This window comes from Astatotilapia calliptera, chromosome 9 (genome assembly GCF_900246225.1).
Source record: "Astatotilapia calliptera chromosome 9, fAstCal1.2, whole genome shotgun sequence".
NCBI classification, from domain to species: Eukaryota; Metazoa; Chordata; class Actinopteri; order Cichliformes; family Cichlidae; genus Astatotilapia; species Astatotilapia calliptera.
Window position 1 is genome coordinate 25,556,311 of NC_039310.1, and position 22,213 is coordinate 25,578,523.

The following is a 22,213-nucleotide window of genomic DNA, read 5'->3' on the forward strand; positions in this document are numbered from 1 at the left end:
TCATGGACAAAAGAATTTCTGTGGCTGCAATATGACAAGCTAAATAACCAGGGCTGCACATAAGTGGTCCACAGGTGCGCATTCGCTGTCAAAATAAAAAACACCCACAAGGGTTAGGGTTAAATTTAAAAACTGTACTTTTGAGTTAAAATATATATTTATAATTTTAATAAATGACAAATTAAAAAGGCATGAACATTTTTTTTGTATCGAAAAAATATCGAACCGTGACACCAAAGTATCGAACCGAACCGAACCGTGAATTTTGTGTATCGTTGCACCCCTAGAAAGTAAATAGACTCTATACGTATATATTTAATTTCCCTGACTACAGCTTAGTAAACAATTTAGACAGCCAAATTAAGTTTCACATTCTTTTGAGATGCTCTAGAGTAACTTCACATGAATAAGTTAACTTTGAGCTCATACACCCTGCTATACTGGCTTCTTTCAGAAGACAAAAAAAATTAAACAAACGTTTTAAATTTCGTTGTCAGTCTTTTCAAACAAAGTCAAAATGAACTCATGTGGTGCAGTGAACATTTGTTCAAATCTACTGATTTCATTTATTCATTATTGATTATTTCAAAGATAACAGAGACTGAAGAAATACTGTATGTCAGCTAAAATATTTAATGAAACATTCATCAAATAAGGGACAACACACAAAGGATACCAGCTTCATAGAAGAGCGATTTCATTAAAAAAAAAAAAAGTGTTTCAGTACCTCACTTTAAAGAAATTAGACAAAGAGTTTGGGATAAGTTAGTATAAATGTAGGTTATATATGATACTTGTGAGACAATGTGCAAGTGAGGAAAGTGGACAGTATAAGGTGTCATGATCCAGCAGTTATGACAATAACATGCAAATGGTCATGGTCCCTGTGTCTTCCTGGCCGGCCCAGTGAGGCTACATGTTTTGTTTTGTTTGTTTTTTTTTTGCTCTTTCTCTCTTCTGTCTTTGCTCTGCCTGGGCGGAGCTCACTGTGGCTCCCACTCACCTGCCAGTAATCACGCACCTGTGGCTCATTATCCTGCCTTCCCTGGCCACTACTTAAGGCGGTGGCTCACAGCTTCTCGCTGCTGGACCGTTGTTTAGACACACGTTAGCGCCCATCATCTCTCATGTTTTCCCCAGTGGTTTCCTGGTTCTGCTTGTTTGTACATAGACTTCCTGGACCCGTCCTGTAACCCTCTTCCCTGATTCCTGGGCGTAAGTGTTTGGTAGTTTGGTGTCGGGTGTTAGTACAGAGCAAGTGTGCGGAGATTGGGACGAGTGGAGCGTGGATCCGCGAGCGAGTGTGGAGCACCTTTCCCCTTCCTGCCTGTGGATGTCTGGAGCCCTGACCTTTCCACTCACTTTGTATATAGCTCACTTGGTGTTGTAAATAAGAACTGTTTGATTTAATCCCAGAGTCTGCGCTCGAGTCCGTTCCTTCAGCCTTGACACAGAAAGAAACACACAGAAAGAGCCCAGCTGGCTGACTAATTCAAATCCGGGGCTTGCTGTGCCACCCACCCCTTTAGTAAACTTCCCATCATGAGAATAACTGAGAAAAAAATGCATTATAATATATGATAACAGTGTCTCTATGACAACCAGACACAGAACACCTTTTCTTTTGCTTAGGATCCTTTAAAGATCGATAATCTGTTTGGTAGCCATACAAATGCCACTGAAAATTCATCTGACAGATTTTCAATCCTGAAATGTTCCTTAAAACAACTCTGCAACATCTTCCTGGTTGGATGAATAAGAATTCATTGATTTGTCAGAGTAAAATCAATCAGCCCGTCTTTCTAGTTTAAGGCGACACAAGGTGATGGAAAAATACAGCTTCATTGTACTTTATGTACCCAGAAGGAAGTAGTAAAGACCTAAGGACACTAGTTGTCAGATATTGGTTGTCAGTGTTCAATTGAAAAATTTGTGAAAATAACAGATTTTTTGTTTTCACTGTGATATGCCCTATTGGTGTCGGTGTGATTATTTAGTAACAGAGTATATGGCAAATGTCATAAAGAAGCAATAAAATAAAACATTTCATTAAAGAAAATGAAAACAAGTGCTGTGTAAGAATGCTTCACAGTATTTACCCTTTTAAATGTTAAAAAAAAACATTGTAAAGTTTTTATATCTACAATTGTCTGGTAATAGCAACCCACAATCTCTATATACAGTAAGTAGTAAATTGGCCTGCACATTAAACTGCAGTCTAGAATATACATTTTTAGCTTTCTCTTCACAGTCATTTGTGATACTGAGTGCATTTTTAGGATAAAAATACTTGCTTCTTTCTTCACCCAGTGAGGGCCGGAGTTACCTTAATTGCGCTAGGGTTGTACAGTAATGTGGCCGTATGATATATATATATATATATATATATATATATATATGAGCACAGGATGGCGTGCAAACAAATGAGGCTTTCTGACAGTTTTTAAAATGCCAAATATCTGCCTGGCAGCAAAGACAAGTTGCTATCCTAAGGGACATTTAGCATGGCAGCCTTTCAGCCATCTGTGAATAGGGGGATTGGTTTATTTATTTATTTGCTAATTAGGTCCTTTCTCCTTGTTCTCAGCCAGCACTTTTTTTTCAACTGTCCAAACTATACAGACTGTCTGAATCTTCTATAATAGTTCCAATGCAACGCCTACATAGTACGTGACATGCAGAAAGGATAACTGAATAGTTATAGACTGAAATTCATGTAAGGCCAGCATATATATTCCTAAAGTGTAATGTGATGTAAAGAGGTTTGAATGTAAAACAACCATAGGCATGTTTGCACTGCACCCAGACTGAGAGGAACACTTATTCTGAGGATATAACATGTCTATTTGAAGAATACATTTAATACAGAAGATCCCAGTAAAATCCCTGTAAAATGCTCTCTGAGATGTTTTAAATCCAGGAAGGGTTTGCTGAGGAGGCACATTCCTTTTCAGCAATGGCCAATTTTAGATGCAGACTAACACTTAACAAAATATCCAGTAAAACCACTGCAGCTTTGTAAGACTTCTGCTTTGCTCAATAGCACAATATTTGATGAGTTCCAGCAGGCAAAGAGCATGTGATCTCTGCAACCTTCACTATTTTTACCTGGATGAAATTAAATTTCTGTCTTTTGAAGATCTGTAGGGAATGTTTTCATCTTCAGTGAATTCCTGGCAGTAGAAAGGTGACAGGAAATTAGAAAATGACAAAGATGGGGAATGATATGCTACAGAGATTCCCAACCAGATGCAAACTGGGAAAATTTTGGCTGAAGGGTGAAGAGATCAAATGTGTAAGTATTCAGTTTTACTTCTTTATTATCATAGAGTGTATTAGTAATTTGTACAGTACATGTTTTAGCCAAGGTCTGAAAATCTAATAAATCTCAGCTTGTTTCTATTTGGACTTTTTGCAATTCTACATGAAAACAGTCATTCTGAGCTTTGGAAAGTTGAACACATGAGACAGCTGATTTAGGCACATTTTGGATAACTAGAAATTAAAATAGAACCTTAGAAGGTGTGCCCTACACTACATACTTACAGTAACATTCACAGATGAAAAACTGCAAGCACTTGCAAGTGGTTACTCTAAAGTGGTAATAAAAACAAAATATGCACATTTAATGGGAGACAGACCGCTACCATCACAGCTCATAATAACCATTCCGTGGATGGTCAGTAATGACACTTGATATGAGAATACACAACATCCTGTTGAGAATAATCCATTACACACCACAAATGACTTTCAGGTATACCATTTGTCTCTACAACTGGGATTGCAGATGCAGACTTTAAGGGGGAGGGTCAAGAAGTCATTACTATGATAATGCAATGCAAAGACCGGAGGCAAGGAGCCAACAATTGATCTTGAAATTGGCATGCTGTCACCATGACTGGTCTCAACTCCATTGAGATAAACAAATGTGCAGCCTAAAAAAAGAACAATCAATCCTGCATCCTCGGGCTCCAAAGCTGGTAAAATGATTATTTTCCGTGACGTTATCAGATTAAAATGTAAGTACCTTAAAAATGCCAGGACTATTCAAGCTACAGTGAGGTTTTAAATTTGTAACTGTCAGCGCCTGAGTACTGGGATGAGACCATATCATGATCGCTGAAAAATACAAACCATAATGTATTCATTTTATTTAAGGTCAAGTTGGATGGAATTTACAACAGCACACAATAAAAACTGTATTATTTGTTTTATGCTTATTCATGGTTAGTTTGTGGTGATTACAGATTTTTTCTACGATTTGTCTGATATCAAACCGTTTCAAGGTCAGAGTGATGGGGCTGCATCTCGAGAGATAGAACATGAATTCAAAATAGACAATTGCATCTAAATAAACTGGTTCTTGGATTAGAATGAATGGTGCCGTGTTCTGGTTTCCCTTCTATGACTACCCATTGCTGTGGCTCTTTGACTTTGGTAATAACAACCGATTTACTGTTTTTGTCTTTGACAAGAGCCTTTACAGCTGTCACAAAAGTCATATTTAATCCATCCACCCGACACTAAAATATTTTTAGAATCCCAGAATTGACCACAACGATTAGGTTTCGCCACTCTTAGCAAACAAGTGCAGGGTGAACACTCAAGCATTTAAAGCCCATTTCATTTAAAGGAATATCCAACAAATGTTGTCTACAGAAGACATCAGACTGCAGATACGTACTGTACATAACATTGCTGAAGCTTATCCAATTAAGACATAACCTTTGCGCTCAGTGTGGAGGTCAGTGGAGAAGCGGCTACTGAGGGTTCACACAGTGCTGACTTAATCCCTGCATCAGATGTGCTGAATCTTAACTCACATTGCTACATAGTTGCATCATGTTGAAGAATAATGTCAGGTCACCGCTGTCTATTAGATTAGATTTAGGTTCTGGATTTCTACGTTTGCATAATACATTTAAAGAATTCAGCCAGTGCTCTTTACCAAATCAGCTGAGTCTAATAAGCTTGAATTTTTCCTCATCAGTGATAAGCAAATAGTTAAATGGATATGGTTTGAATGCATTATTCCTCTTTTCTTAGGATAAATGATAGAAAAGTGCTTTATAATGAATGATAGCTGTTTGGGAGCTTGGGGATTGCATCCAGCAATCCACAGCTAGGAATAAATCAGGCATAAATATTATATCAACCGAATATGTGCTGTAAAGCATATACTCATTTGTTATGGGAGGATCTGGAATGGTGCAACACTTGGCTTTATTTCTTTCATTTTTTAAGGCAAAGAAGTAACAAAAATACAGTGACCCAGATCTACAGGTGTAAACAAACAAGTCAAGTTGATGCAAATAAATTTTCTGCTAAGAGTTATTTTATTTATAACGAAAAATAACAGAAGTACATCTTTAAAGCATGTGTAATGACTATAAAAACAAACAAACATGACAAAACATATCAAGAGCAAATGCCTAAATCTTTCTTCCAAAAAGGTTGCTGTAATCATTATTTGTATACTGTATACAACACAACCAGTTTTTTTAACTTCTCTTGTTATTCTAATTAAACTGAATCTAATTGCACTCTTGCCTAACCTTTTATTTTTTGTGTTCAACAAACCAAACATGACCCACTGGCAAGTAATACACCGAGTCACTGCTTGAAACATTTCAATTTCTGTTGTCAACTTTTTCCCATTAAGGACTTTGTCTTGATGGAACTTAATCAGAAATTACTGACTTGGGTCAAAACCTGCCACCTTTAGTCATTTAATATGTCTGGGCATTGGACTCATTTATTGGCCGTGGCATGCAAAATTAAGGTAGCTCACAGCAAGGGTTTTGGTAAAAATGGAGATTCATTAAAGTTCATTCTAATGCCTCAAGGGAAATCAACAGTGATAGAGTCAAAGGGCTTTACCGTAATCCAGTCTGCCCAGATGTGAGTAATACAATCAGCAGTGCATTATGAGTAATAAAGTGGAGAATATTTAGGCTGCTCAAAGACTTGAGGGGGCAATCATTCAACAGGGAAATGATTCACATAGACAAAGACCCTCTGTCTCTGAGTCGTCATGCACATCCTGAAGTCCCTGAAGTCAAGCTTCAGTTTTACTCAGGTGGCTAAGTTGGATTTTGAAGTAACAACCACTTCACTGCATATATTTATGAATAATTTACCATCAATAATACGATTCTGTGTAATGGCTTTGATTAGTTAGATATGGTCAATGTAACATTCATGCAACTCTAGTATTAATAAAAACGTGTCCTTAAAGCCAACACATCCTTGTGCCTGACAGTGGCAGTTTATTATAGGCATATCTATGTTTGACGTCCATGTTCATATACTTGTCACAGGCATTAGTCTGAGGCACAGACCGCTTCCAATGAATCCACTTTATGCCCAAATAATTAAAGTTTTGGTCATCAAATTCATTTTCCACCCCACGTCCCAAGACCTCATAGGAATCGTTTCAGAGTGGGAAAATGCAGTATCAGCATTTAAAGGCAATGGCCGTGATTTATAATGTTTTGTCAAGATTTCACTTGGAAAGAAGCTATAAAGCTTCATTTAGTTTATTCTGCACTGTGCTCAGCACTTATTAAAAGGTTGGCTTTTTTATTATTATTAAGAACTTTTGAATTTTGATATTTTACCAGTGGCAATGATTTGAGTTTCATTGTATTAATATTATTTTTGTAAAGGTTTAAATATGGGTTTCATAGCTAATTATTCATTTAAGTGAATGCAGTGCTCAGTCTTGTGTGGTATTGTGCCTGTCAAGAGGTTTTTGCTTCATTAAGGCTAAGCTATCATTGAAAGGGTTTTTCAAGTGGATGCTGCTGTCTTTTATGTGAATTTAGGTTATTCTTTGTCATTCAGGAGTGGATTTAGCTTAGACAGAAGGGACTTATGAACTATTAGTTTGGAAGCCACTTTGGATTTGTGCTTGTTGTTTGTGTTGCTTATAATATCTGACACATTTCTGTGCAAAACATAGACCTGCTTAACATTCATTCATGTTAGTAAGGTATATAATGCACATAATCCACAGTATACAATGCACCATTTACAGTTTAGGTGAGTGACATTAAGATGTTACAATGCAATGTGGCATTCTTTCTACTTGTACCACCCACCTAAACATTAATCTAGAACAAGTACCCGTACTCATAACAACACTTTTTGATTATAGAGGCTCACACTACAATGGGCCCACACTACAACAACAGCTTATTAGCAGCTTAAGGAACATGACATAGAGTCCAAGGTACTGGCAGAGCCTCCAAACTCCACAAATCTCAATCCATTAAGGGATTTACAAAAACAAACAAAATCCATTGAAGCCCCTCCCCACAACTCACAGGACCCAGAGGATCTGCTGTGAGAGTATTTTTGCCAGACACCACTGGACATCTCCAGATGCCCCATGTTGAAGCCAAAGGGTCAGAGTAAAGCAGAAGAAGGGACCAGTACATTATTAGGTAGCTGGTTTTAGTGTTGTTTCTGACTGGTGTAAATCCCAGTACAGCCCGTAGAATATGTTTTCTTTGTCCTACATCTGTCAAAGAAGAGACTTTTCTGTCAGCTGACATCCATAATTATTAAATTGTGACCAACAAAGATTCTACATCATTCCCTGACAGCATCGTTTGCTGTCATACATCAGTAGTTTCGGTGAGTCTTTGATCAGTAAACCACCAATGTTGGTAGGCTTTTCCCCAAAGAAGTGCACAGGCTGCCAAACACATCAAGTCTTTTTAATTTTTTTTAATTTTTTATTTATGACTGATTTCCTGGAGGCATGTGGAACTTGCAGATTTTCTTTAAAGTCCCACATGGTTGCAGAGGATGCCCCGTGCACAGCGGCAGTTTTCTTATAGCTGGGAGTATTATTAGACCGGTATCAAGCTCTGAAAAGCAGCAAATCTTTTATGTTTGCTTCATGTCCTAAATGGCTCATATCCTAAATCATCACTACATTAAAACCAATAAATGAAGTATAATGAAGTATATGCTCTTTCTTTTCTTGGAATTATGAGATTTATTAAGCAAAGAGACTGAACTAGCACGTTTCAGTACCATGGATAGAGACAGATGAAGCAACTCTGATCAACACTTTCATTCACACACACACAGTGAGCAAGAGGGCTTTGAGTGTTTCAGCACCATGGGTGGATACACAGAGAAACTTGGTTTTGAATGTTTCATAACTGTGGACAGAAACAGAGGAAACAAGACTTGAGTGGTGCCCAAGTCAATTGCTAGATACAGAACACATGCCAGACGGGTTTTTGTTGTAGAGCTTCGGATTGGGGGGGAACCTCCCCCCACTGCAACCCAATGCAAACATGTAGCCCAGACGGAAAAAAAAAAAAGTATCAAAATTACCAGAGATTGCATGTTTAGACTGAAAGGTAAAGACTCCTTATATATTTGTATATATGTGAGCATTTTACATATATTGAAATTAAGAGCTTTTAGCCAGTTTGATGCTTAATTTCAATCTTGCTGCAGGCTTGTGGGTTCAAATGAGAACAAAACAGACTAATTCAATTACAGATTGTACTGAACGGGAAAGCGCTCTGAGGTTAAAACACTTCTAAAATCTCCATCAATACACGATCTGAATCTTGATTGCCTGTTTCATATCACAGAGAAGCTGCTGAACAAATAATTCAAGGCAGCCTGGAGGGATTCATTGATGAAACCGCAAGACCCTCTGATATGTTGCATTTACTAAATGCTTTATGGAGTGTGTCTGCTTTTGAGCATCCAGACATTAAAGCCTGACCATATGAAGCAAAGCTTGTGCTTCTATTTGTGTTTGCTTGTGCTTGTTAAGCAACTCTCTGATGACCCCCACCCCCACATGCCTCTATAATTAACCTAAAGATAATTCCTGTTACAAACACCACAGTGGCCCTCATTAGGGCTCTGTTGTCCATTAGATGCGACTTTTATGCATTTCATGTTGCTCTCATTTCTTCCCACAGACAGGTGCAGAACACTATAAATTCCAAATTAAATTCAGTCCATAGGTTCTCATTTGAGCTTGTTTTTCTGTAAATGCCTTGTGCTAGACATGCAATCTGTCCTTAGTGTAGTGTAGCAAAAAGTTGAGAAAATATGCAAATAGCTTTTGATGAAGATAGGTTATAAAGAAAAAAATAAGGTTTTTCATTACTTTGCCTGAGTTCCTTACGTATTCACATTTCTGAGATATGTGATTTCTTATCTGCTGTTACCCTATAGCATGCAGCTGTTCACACAGTAGATCATAGCATGATTTAGCAGGGTATCGTGAAGATCCTTTATGGTATATTACAATACTTTCATGTATACATTTTACATAATGAACATGTTTCCCCAAATGAACGTTAACACAGATATGATCAGACTATGATCATAGAGGCGGTTACAGGCTTAACAGGCCATGTAATGTGATTAAAATAAACACACCATGGGAAAGATCGACTGGGAGTTCCTTTACATTAGAGCTACATGCTTCTTTTTCTTCGTTTCCACATCAGTGAGCTTCACATTACATATGTTAAGCACACAATGTGTTCAAATGTACCTATATGTAGAAATCAGTGGTGCATGGGGTATGATTTAACCACTGCATTACAGAGGGGGTCATTTAAAGGAGCGACAAGTTACGGTATGCATGTGTGCACTGCTAAAAGGATGTTTAGTTGGACTTAAGCAGTTATATAAAACCTTTATTCAATGCAGAAATCATCTTGCATGATTTAAAAAAATATTCACTCATGAAAATAGCTTCTGTGCAATACATTTGATAAAGTGCTAATTGTCACAAATTTCTGTTCACTCAGCAGTTTGTCTGTTACAGTTTTTCGGTGATTGCTTATAGTACATTGTGCTGAAACTGCATTTTTTGTTCGCCAAAGCCATAAAGCTTTGTACGCGTTTAAAGTAACCATATATGCTACATTAACTCTGACTGGTGTGAATATGAATTCCATCATTTGAGCCCAGCTTTGATTTCACCTACACTTTTGTTCGGCAGGTTTAATCTGCTTTGTGAAAAACGTGACTCAGAGGATCACTGACTGAATCGAGCATGAACACGAGCTCAAGAATTAAACACCCCAGCACAATAATATTTATTAATCTGGCGAAGGTTTGCTGAATCTGCATTCTTGTTCTGAAGAATGATCCCGTTTCACAACATATACACTTTATTTCTCAGCCCTTTAGTAAAACTACATATTTCAACGACACTCGAGGCCACAGAGCATTTCCGCTGCAGTGCCTGGGGACGTGTTCTTTGCACAAAAGCATATGATTCACTCCTCCCAGTGCAAGGATTTCAGCCAGGGAACCCTTATCTTTTTAATCTTTAGTCTAAACACCCCCCCAACTGTCTCGTCTGAGCCATTCAGCTGGGGGGCACTATTAGAATATTTTTGCTCAAGGCACTGAGATATTTCAAAGAAATAACAGCAGGGTACAGTGAAACTTTGGCATAGGAGTAAGGGTGAGACCACAGCTTGGAGCTTCACACTGAATGCATAGTGGCAGCAAACTTCCCCAGTGCCCCAGTGGCTCTGCGACATATAAACCTAATGCTGAGCTGTTGCAGTGGGAACCCTGGCAGCAGTACATGAGCTGCCAATCATTAAAGAAATGACTGAGTCTGCACGGAAATGGGTATGGAAGAAGTGACACATTTCATTCCTCTGTGTCCTGGTTGCAGCACCTCAGGTGTACTGCGTGCTTTGAAGAATCGATTTGATACAGGAAAATGGTGTTTATATGGTTGATAAGGCATTTACAAAATGATCCCCCAAAAATCTATATTTCTAATAATTGTTTATAATCTAATCATTGACAAACAAAAGCAGCAGCAAAGCCTTGTTGCTTAAATGTCAATATAGTAAAATCTCTGTCCAACCTCTGTATGTTGAGTTGTTAGTTTTGTCCTTTTTTGCAAGATCATGAAAAAATATGCATGCCAGCATCAGATATCTCAAAAGACCGACATGTTTAGTTTTTTTTTTGTTTTGTTTTTTTTAAGCTAAAATAGTCAGTCAAGGGCTTTGAGAGAAAGGGCTGCTGTTTGTCCATAAAAAGTGCAGCTGCACTTCAAGTCAATTTCAAAGGCAATATAGCGCCAGTCTAAAGTTTTTTAAACTTCTATAACAAAGATTTTAAGGTTCCACAGTGCAAAAAATGACTGCAATATATCTCCAGGGTTTGATAAGGTTGTTGATCATTACCAGTGAGGCAGCCACTACTGAGCCAAGAACCCAGCTTTTCTCACTTTCAAAAATCTCTGTACTGTTGGAATGACCTCAGCAGTTCTCATATTTTCAGCTGCTCAGTGATGGATGGCAGTGCAGGAGCCACAAGAAATTTTGCTCTAAAGCCAAAAAAAGCAAATGGAAGATTATTAGACTACTTAGCATTTGATAGATTTCTTCTTCACTTGATGTTTCTGTTACCCCCCTCTAATTAATGTGACTTTAATATTTATGTCAGTTGCAGTTTGCCACGAACTGTGCTGTAAAAGCTTTTGATGCTGGTGAAATTCTGGTAGCGGTTGATCAATGACAAGCCTTCATGCCCCTGTCAATATCCATGCTCATTTATACTATAGACAAATAATATGACCCTGGTTTCCTCCTCAACAGTTCACTTGATATAGGATATAGTCACTTATTATAGCTTAATGAGTAAGTAAGTCGAAATGGCAACAACAACCTAGTTGATATTTATCAAAAAAAGGGCCAAATAAATCATCAAGGGAAATGTCACACGCAGCTGTAACCTTTTAGAGCGGCTAACCTTTGAGGTTTAGTGACACGATGGAGAATCATTTGGTGGAGGTGGAGTGTTGCTGAGTTGTAATGAGGGCCACTGTGGTATTTGTAGCACGAATTATCTTTAGGTTAATGATTTGGGAGCATCATCTGGTATCTCCTTAGCACACAAGTGCTGCAGAAACAAGGACAAACAAAACCACAAGCTCCAGCATATGCACAGGTTGTAATGCCTGACTGAATGCACAAACGCATGACAGGATTGGTAAATGCAAAGACTATCTTTTGGTTTCATCAGTGAATCCCTCCTGGCTCAGTGGATTCTTTTGATCTGCAGTTTCTTCACGATATGAGGCAGCGAGTGAAGACTCGGGTCCTGCATTGATGGGAATTTTAGAAGTGTTTTAAACCACAAAGCACTTTCCCACTCACTACAATTTGTAATTGAATTAGTCTTTTTTTTTTCCTTCTTTGTTTTGAACCCACAAGCACAGAGCAAAATAGAAGCGTAGCTTCCCACTGGCTGCAAACTCTTGATGCCGATTTAGGTAAACATCATCATAAATGTACATGTAATAATCCACAGGAGTCTTTACCTTTTAGGTCAAACACATGACTGTAAACAATTCATCAGTGATATGTTTGGTCATCATCACACATCATTTCTGTAGCCTATGCACTTTGTGCAGCTTTGCCTGCATGATGAAACATCTTGCCCCAGGTTTAAGTCATAAAAGTGAAGCTGCTGGGCCAGAAAACCACATTTTCTGAGTAGGTAATCATGACCATTAATCATGCCGGCACACTTCTCTTTCCCATTGGCCAAAAAGAATAGGTCATGGCTAAAGACTGTACCTCCACACTGGAATACTCAACCCCCTCCTCCCTCATTTCACCTACTCAAGGCCATTTGTGCCACAGTCCCATGAAATACCTGATGGGTGGTTGACAAAAAATAAATAATGAAATATTAAAAGCTATCTATATAAATATCACATCTTTCCTAGCATCCTAACATTTTTCAGTAACTGACAATAGCAGCTAATTTAATGCCCTATGTTAATAGATCTTGCTAAGAGCCTTAGCATATTGATTTTATGTGAGTTTATCTTTCAGCTGTCAGGAGATATCTCTTATGGTAAATCTATTTGGGATTTTTTTTCTGTTGCACTGAATCCATTTTAAGAGTTAAAAATAGATCTATGGATATTTACCTTATAGACCTTTCTTGAATGTAATTTAGCTGGTTTGCAGAGGTTCCCCTAAATCCTTGAAGCAATAAAAATTAAAGCAAATCGCTCAACCTCAGTAAGATAAAAAGTGTGTTCTTGAGTGAAATCAGTTTTACTACTTTAAAAATGCAATGATTTGTTTGTTATGTCAATATCTTGAAATAAGGTAGGCCGCTCATCTAGTTTCAAGAGTCAAATCGATCTGCAAGAGCTCTTTACACAAGTTAAATTGCCTTAGCAGCAAGTGACATTCACTCCTTGTTGAGTAATGTTGCAAGACAAGACAAAGTGACTTGTTAAAATGAGCAGTTTTAACAAGTCACACAGTCATTGCACGTTCATTTCAATGGCCTTTGATGCGCTTAAATGTTGTCATTCCGTGTCACCCATTGAGATCTGACTCAGCTGAGGCCAGATTATGATTGTATTAGTTCACATGCATAATATGATTGCTGTTTGTTGCAAACTGCCATATTTTTGAGACAGAATCAGGTTTGTCATTTACCCTGTAGGTCCATTGAATTCTTAAACAAAGACTGTCAAAGCCTGTGACCTGATACATAGCAGCTTTATTGCTGTTGCTGAGAATATTGCTGTCATACTGTGCTGATACTGGATAACGACTTTTTTCACGTGGGGAAAAACTCATAAAAGTAGTTATTAGACCTACCGCTAATTTAGAATCGGAAGCGATTAAAACTGAGACTTTATCTTGTCAGCGCAGCATTTGCAAAGCCGACTGTGAAGGTAAAACCACCTAATGCTACAGAGGTCTATCATAGCAGCTTTTATGTCTCTGAGGCAAGGTTAAATATTACATGCTCAACCTCTTCATCTTTTTGGTATATTTAAAAGAAATACTATATTTGTGTGCTTTCCAGTGAGTAGGTTTACCAAAGTCAATTCTGCAAGAATTTCACATGTTCTCCCATAATCTCCCATATTAGCCTCTCTTCACTGGCTCCTTGTTAAAACCAGATTGACTTTAATATCCTTCTCCTCACATACAAGCTCTTGTATAATCATGCCCCCATCATCAAATTTTGCAAAAACAAGGCATCGGTAGAGCTATAAGGCAGAAACATGATATATCTCAGCAGGTTGTGCAGTTTGCCTTTATGCAAATTTGAGGAAATCAGACACATTCGGTCTTAAGAAGGAAGTATGGAAAAAAGGCTGAGGTCGACCAAATTATGCAAGGACTGGACTGAAAATCTGCAGCAGATCTTAAGACATGGTAAAAGCTTTGTCATAGGGATACCTTTCAGCCAATTGTGTTTTCAGTGGAATTAAAAGTACCGTGAGATTGAGATTCATCATGCAATATAATCTGGAATTACTATAAATCATAGATTGACCTTCCTAGAGCCTGGACCTTGAATTTATTGAAGCAGTGTGGGATTAACTTAACAGAGAATGGAACAAAGAGGCAGTTAACATACAAAGAAGAGCTTTTAATGGCCTCCAAGTAGTCTGGAGAACTAAGTTTGAAGATTACTTAAAAAAAACACTTTCGTATGAGAGTTGAGACTTTGTTGAAGATCAAAGGTGATCATACCAAATATTTACTTTTAAGATCATTAAAACTGTTCAAACTCTTTTATTGTGTCTATATGTATGTTTTCATGTTATAGACATAATATAAAGAACAGATAAATATAAAGAACAATGGCTATAGACTTTTGCACAGTATTGTATATGTAAGGTTGTCTTACATTTTTCATATGTTAACATGCTGCCATCATTGTAAAGGATGTAAAGGATCTCATAGAAGCATAAAATCCCAATAGAGCACTTCAGTGTCAGATTGCACTCTCTCTCCCATGGAACCAGCTCCCACTTAGGAGTTCTCAGAAATAGGTATCCTGTTAACTTTTAAGATTTGGCATAAAATTTTCCAATTTGATAGAGCTTATACTGTAATTAGGGCTGGATCTGGTGGCCCTGAACCACGTCTTCGTTATTCTGCTACAGGTTTCTGGGACACTTCCCATGATGCACCCAGAATGAGTATTTCTTATCCACTCCGATCGTTTCACTCACATGTCATGCATCAGTGAACAGATGGAATGTCATTAAATTTCTCCCACAGTCTGTGTTTTGTCCTTTCTCCATATCTGATCATCATTTTTCTCTTCCCCCCCCCCCCCCCCCCAGTTGGTTGTGGGTGATCACTGCCCCTCCCTGAGCCCAATTCTGCCAGAGTTTCTTCCTGAAAGATTTCCTTGCCACTGTCCCCAAGAGTTTGCTCTCAGGTAGTCGGCTGATTGTTGGAGTTTCTATCCAACACTATAAGGTCTTTATCTTTCAATACAAAAGGCAACTGTTTTTGTGAATTAACCCTAAATTTTGGATAATAAATGACATTATTTTTATTGTGAAAGTTCCATTTGTCAAGATATTAATTGAAGTATTTTAGAGAGGGAAGGTTACAATAACTTCCTGCATTATTACAAACAGACCTTGTTTGTCATCATTTTATAATAATAAAGAAGTATTTACATTGATCCAACTTCTCAAGGATTTCATTAAAGTCTGATATTAGGCTTTGAAACCTGAGTCTACGTTAAAACCGTCACTTTGAGTGGAATCCCCACAGTGAATTGAAGCAGGCACTTAGATACTCCAAAAACAGAGCACAACTTTGACAGATTGGGCGCATCCACAAACGTATGCACCACAATGTTTGAATGCCTGTGTGTGTGTGTGTGTGTGTGTGTGTATGAGTGAGAGAGAGAGTGCGTGATGTTAATTACTTAAACTGGCTTGGATCAAATATATTGTCATCCTATTATGTTGACACACTCGAAACAACAACATTTGTCTTTCTCTGGTATGTATCATATATATATAGATATATCACTTTCTGTTTTTTGTTTGATTTTCTTTCCCTAACACAACAGTGGAGTTTGCTTTGAGCAATCTCTCTGCAGATCAGCTGTGGAAAAACTGGACCTTTTCAAAACAACATCCACTTCACTGGCCACATGAAGGTATTTCTGCCTCTTGAGGCTTTAAACTGTGATTTTGATCTTCCATTTTTGAACCATTTTTGCTTTACTGCATTCCAGTTTTCTCTTAAATTTGTGAGAGAATAATTTTCATTTCAAAAAGAAAGAAAGAAAGAAAGACTTTTCCTCTGTTCTTTGTTGATCAGTATCTTTGCAATATATTAACAACACCTGAACGTACAAGGAGATTAGTATGGACGCAGGGAAAAGATAGCAGACATTTGTATTTACCCACTGGACCCATTGATCAAAGTAAACACATGGCTGGTAGAATGAATGTGCCCCATGTGGAATGAATCACTGGGGATCAATGAAATGAGACCAAACAGGTTACAGCCTGTATCGCAACTAGGTCTCACTTTCTTGTCACATTCAGTAGGTTGGTTGGGAGTCCTTGGAGTCACATGTTAATGCACTTTATCATTTTGTGGAGGGCTATCATTGTGAAACGGGGCATTTTAATCCAAAAGACATTACTTCTTAATTCTATCTGAGTTGTCACACAGGGGACAACATTCCTAGCCTTCTTGGGAAAAGTGATACAAATAGTGTGAACAGATCTTTCAGTCCTTAAAAGGGACACATTTCTTACATAAGTATTGTAGACATGTAGTAATTTAGGGGGGTATATGTAGAGCTATAAGCCAGAAACTTTATATATCTCACAATATTGTGAAGTTTGTCTTGAAAGTTGGGGAAATTGGAAAAATCCCTTCTTAAGAAGGGGAAGCACTGAAAAAAGGCTAAGGCATACCAAAGTATGCAAGAACTGGACTAAAAAGCAGTGGCAGCAGATCTAAAGACATGGTGGAGACTGTCATAGGGATGCCTTTCAGCCAATGGTGTTGTCAAAATTAATGGAAACAAAAGTACTGTCAGATTTGGATTCACCATGCAATACAATCTGGAAATACTATTAGTCATTTGTTGGCCTCCCCAGAGCTCGGACCTCAACATTACTGAATCATCTCAACACAGAATGGAACTTATATTTATATTTAGATATTTGTGAATGTTTGGTACCTGTTGCAGATAGCAAAGAAAGAATGTAATTCTACAGTGACACAAGTTTCTTTATTGTCTTTATACACAACTTAAAGTTCATCCCAAAAGGTTGATTCTATTCATCTGGACATAGTGTTTTCAGTGGGAGAAATGTTTCGTCACTCATCCAAGTGACTTCTTCGAAGTACAAATATACCGTTTATATGGTTGGGGAAACCTGCAGTCAGCTGAGACTGAAGAAGTCACTTGGATGAGTGACGAAATGTTTCTCCTGCTGAAAGTGCTACGTCCAGATGAACAGAATCAACCTTTTGGGATTTACTTACCTGGATTTTTGAGCATGCATCAAGACAACTTTTAAAGTTTAAACCTAAACAATGTGTAGTTCAACATTTCAATCCTTATTTTCAGTGCTGCCTTGAAATTCTGAGCACTGTAATATGTTCCTGTGGACTTTTATTATACTGTAACCATATTGGTTGTCTGTATGACAAGAAATAACCATTTCAAACAATTTGCTCTCAGTGTCTAATATTGCCTTGACCCATGTGGCACAGATGAAAAGAACACGTTATGCATATCTCACATATGCGATCCTATTTGGTGCCTTGGAAATGAGAATGTGTTGGTAAATTAGTAAAGGTAAGTTTGCACGGCCAAAAATACAAAACGATACACAGAAGAAAAATAAGGTGAAGGTCATAAAAAACTGGAAAAGTTCCAGATGTGAAAAGTTTGTTATAAAACCAAATACCTTTGTTCTCATTGCTAAGCAGATAATTCTAGCTTCTAAAATAGAGACAAACAGATGTATGAATCACAGACGCTCAGCTGGTGAAGGTGTTTTCAAACTAGAGGAAGCATCTCGGATTTGCCCAGAACTGTTGTTGCTTTGTTAGACCCCCTCTCAAACAGCTTTTCTATCTTTTCACTTCCAGCTGAGTAATGATGAAGAAATGCCATCAAAGTAATCTTTTAAAGGGCACTTCCCTAGACACACAAAGAGGATCTGGAGCCATGATGCTCCCCCAGGGACACATTCAAAAAAAAAAAAAAAAACTCTTAAAGTGAGCAAAACCTCAAAGGTGGAAAACATTTACAAAGCCGCTTACTTTCCTAACTTTGTTCTTTTCATTTTCCCCCTCAAAGTTCCAGCTTTATTAAATTGTCTTACTCTCTGCACTACATTTTGTCTTCTCCCCTCCATTACTTTGAATATAAAAGTTTTTATGTGAAATACTAAAACGCTTCTTTTTAATTGGTAAAATGCAAATAAAGAGAATGTTCTTTTGTATCGTGCTCGCAGAGTGTGAAGTTCCCTCTCGTATTCACAACTTCCTCACTCTTAAAGCAAGACAGTGATCAATCATCCATTTGGCTTTAACACTAGGCTTCTTAAAGTACAGCCACTTGGAGATTCATTTTCTTGATGGTTCGGAGTGTTATTTTCTAAAAGAGGCAGATGTCAGCTAGGGGTTAGAATAAAGGTTTGAGTTTCTTCTGAATGCAGTTTGACATGTCAGTAGAAAGACATTTTGGCAGCTTTTCCATCTGAAGGAAATCTATCGCGCACAGACTGAAGACAGACAAAGAAGGCAGAGCTTTATGACTGTATAGAGAAGATAAACATCAGCGTTGCCTACACTGCTGACTAAATATAGCTATTGCATCACTGAAAGTTAATGTTTATTTTTAAGCAGCAAATATAAAAATATGTTGCAGCCTTAAAATTGGAAGGATCTTTCAACTCTGTATTTCAAGCTATTTGAGAAGTGTAAAATTCTTGTTCTCATTTAAAGTTTCATGTCGTTCATGTCAAGCAGAGTTCAGTCTGTGGCATGAAAGTAATTTAGCACTGGCACCATTATACTTATTGTATTCCAGTATCAGGTAGCAGCTGGGTAATTCCACCTATCTGCTGGAGGCATTTTTAATCAACAGCTATACGGAAAGTGCAACAATGGAATCCTGTTAGCTCTGAAACCCAGATGCAGACCATCCGTTGCTAATAGCCCTATTCAAACAAGAGGAGCATTATGTTCATTATTAATGAATTATGCCTCAGCTTCTATGTTTCATGATTTCATTCGCATAATGAAATTTCCTGAACCTCTGCTGGGCTGTACACAATCGTGCACAGTCACAATTTTATAATTGTTAATGTCTGATTAGGTAATGCAGCTCATGTTTTTTGACAATAAGACATATTTGTTCTATATATTGTATTAGTAATCCTCAAACAGTATCTATTTTACTGATCTGACATAAATTTAGTTCCCCCTTTGTTCGGTTGTATTGTATGGACTTCCTAAGACTGAGGCTATTTTGATAAATGTAAACACACAGTTTCATAACAGTGTCTGTGAATGTCTTTTGCGTTATATGTGGAAAATCTAAAGATGGCCACCAAAAGTTCAATAGTGCTCTGTTCACTAAGAGTAACTTTGGGTAAGTTGGTAGGAAGAATACATGAAATCAAGCATATGCTGACAGCTGAATAGATAGCCTGACCTGAAGAGCAGACCAGAGTCTGCGCATGCCTACAAATAAGAGGACAATTGATGCTTTATGAACTCTTCTTCTGCACAAAATGGATTGATCTTGAGCTGCCTAGAATGAGTCAGGGGAGCAAGTGATGCAGATATATGAAAAATATATAATAATAATAATAAAAGAACCCAGTACTGTAGCACAGATGTTACCATAGAAATCTAGCACAGTAAAAACAGAATTGCCCTTATGATGCTGAAACTCTGACTTTAGGTTCAACACACTTTGCCAAGTACGGCCCTCAGGAGTCCTGTCAGGAGCCAAGTTTTAAAAGGATACAGTTGACACAAGATGTCATTAATTAGAAAAATGTCAGCAGAACTTGTTCTAATGTTATCACACTACCAACGGGTGGGTTGCCTTTGTTTGTCTTGCTGTTGTTCCCCCCACCCCTATACAGTTTCATGAAAACTGCCTGATATCACGGCTGAACACGGTCACTGCGGAATTGCTGTAATCGAAAAAACAGGTTGATCGCAATCTCTTGTAGTCAATGCAATGACTTAGGGAGCGCCAGTGAACTCAAAATAGAACAATTTGGTAAACATACTGCTCTTTATCATACTGCACACCCAATATAGATTTAAATAAATCTTGGTTTCTAATATGTTCATGCCGCAGCTATTGCTCCATTGAAAACAATATGGTTGTTCTATTTCTGGAAAATTAAGATTAATCACGATGTATAATTGCATTCAGGACTCATTCAAAAACAAAAAACTAAACAAAACAAGAAAAAACGAACACTCCCGCAGGAATTTATATTGATATTCAAAATCTACAAGGTGCAACATTAGCTTTGACATCAGTGGCAGAAAGACTTAAAGGTGAACTCTTAGAAGTGCACAGCATGAACACCTCTTTAAAGACAGATTAGCAGGAGAGTTGTGACATCGCTAAAAATGTTGCTTGAGAGAAAAAACAACAACAAAATTTGCATTGGCTAAATCAATGTAAATACAGCCAATCTGATATAAAACTGATGATGCTCTGTTTTTGATTCTTTTAACTACTACAAAATTTTTACGATACCATTTTAAGACAAATATAACTGTTCACATAAACTGTTTACCATTTCATTTATACATTTACAAAATACTGGATTTTTTTTAAACCACAGTGCTGCTGGTGCCCCATTCAAATGAGAATCTTTAACAATGCTGTTAGCCAGAAGTGGAAAAACATGACCGCGTACGGCACACTAAGCCTTGACATGACAAATATCACAAATAATAATAATAATAAAAAAATGAATCTGTTTGATGACATAAAACCAACACTAGAAAGAGTCCAAATCAATTACGGTGAACAAGCAGTGAAATCTGCTTTCTCACGGGTTGTTTTACTCAGTAAACATCACTGCTGAGTGTTGAGGGTGTTGTCTTACTCGATTGAAAAAAAAATCTCAACAGTATCACACTCGGAGCCAGACTCTTTGAAATCCAGCTGTGTTGACAATCTTGCGTCAGACTTCAGCTTCAGTGCACCTCAATACTTTCTCATGTAGGAGCACATCAACAGCCAGCCTCACTGAGATGTTACACATTCTTTGTCTGTTCCCTTTTGCTCTTTCCAGCAGCTTGTCTTACACCGGCTGCATTATAAAACAGAGAGTCAACATGAAATCAACTTAAAGCTATGCCACAGAGTATCAAATCAATTCCCTTCCCTCGGGCTGGGGTTGCATATCAACCTCTCGCCACATTTTGCTGTGTGTGTGTGTGTGTGTGTGTGTGTGTGTGTGTGTGTGTGTGTGTGTGTGTGTGTGAGTATAATAGAGAAGAATGCACTAAAAAAAATCTGTCATGCAGTACAACAGTTAACTTCATAAAAATCTTTGTTTTTCACCCCCACCCCCGCCCTACCACCCCCCATTCTGAAGGAAAACAACCAGCAAGAAGGACAATAAGTAACTGAGTGCCTTCAGCAGCATATTTCAACACATTTATACAAAAGCTCCATTTTAAAAGTTAGAAACTCTGATGCATTTTTCCACAGTTCCTGTGATCAACAGTTGGTATATGGCTACAATGTAGCTTGCCATCGCCAGTGTGTGAATGTGTGTGTGAATGGGTGAATGACTGAATGTAGTGTAAAGCGCTTTGGGGTCCTATGGACTAGAAAAGCGCTATACAAATGCAGGCCATATATGCCAAGTCCCACTGAAGCAGGATGTACCATAAAATACCGAGAAGTGGGTTTCAGCCAGCAAGTGTGCTTCTGTTTGGCAGAGCAACACAGTGCAGTTTCCTTTGAGCTCCACCAAGAGTTCACTAACTGAATTCACATGTCTCAATATCTCAATGTTTCTCTTTATGAGACACAGTGCGCCTGCAGACTGTGGGAACCATGATTGCGTTTGGTTGTCTGTGGTGGGGTTTGGGATTAGTAACTTGCAAGGGGACATTAAACTTTATTGTATGCCATCAAGTAATGCTCCAGAAATGTCTAATGTAGCCCCCACCCCCGATGTGTTAAAGACCATTACATAGTTAGCTTTTGGCTGGTTTACTAAGCTACCATAGCAACAGTGTCACCAAATCCTTCCTGAAGAAAAAAAGATCTAATTGCTACTAAATGTGAATTAAACAATAAATTGGGAAGCGACTCATCCACAAGACTTTGAAAGATGCATTCAGCCAGCATACATTTCATACAC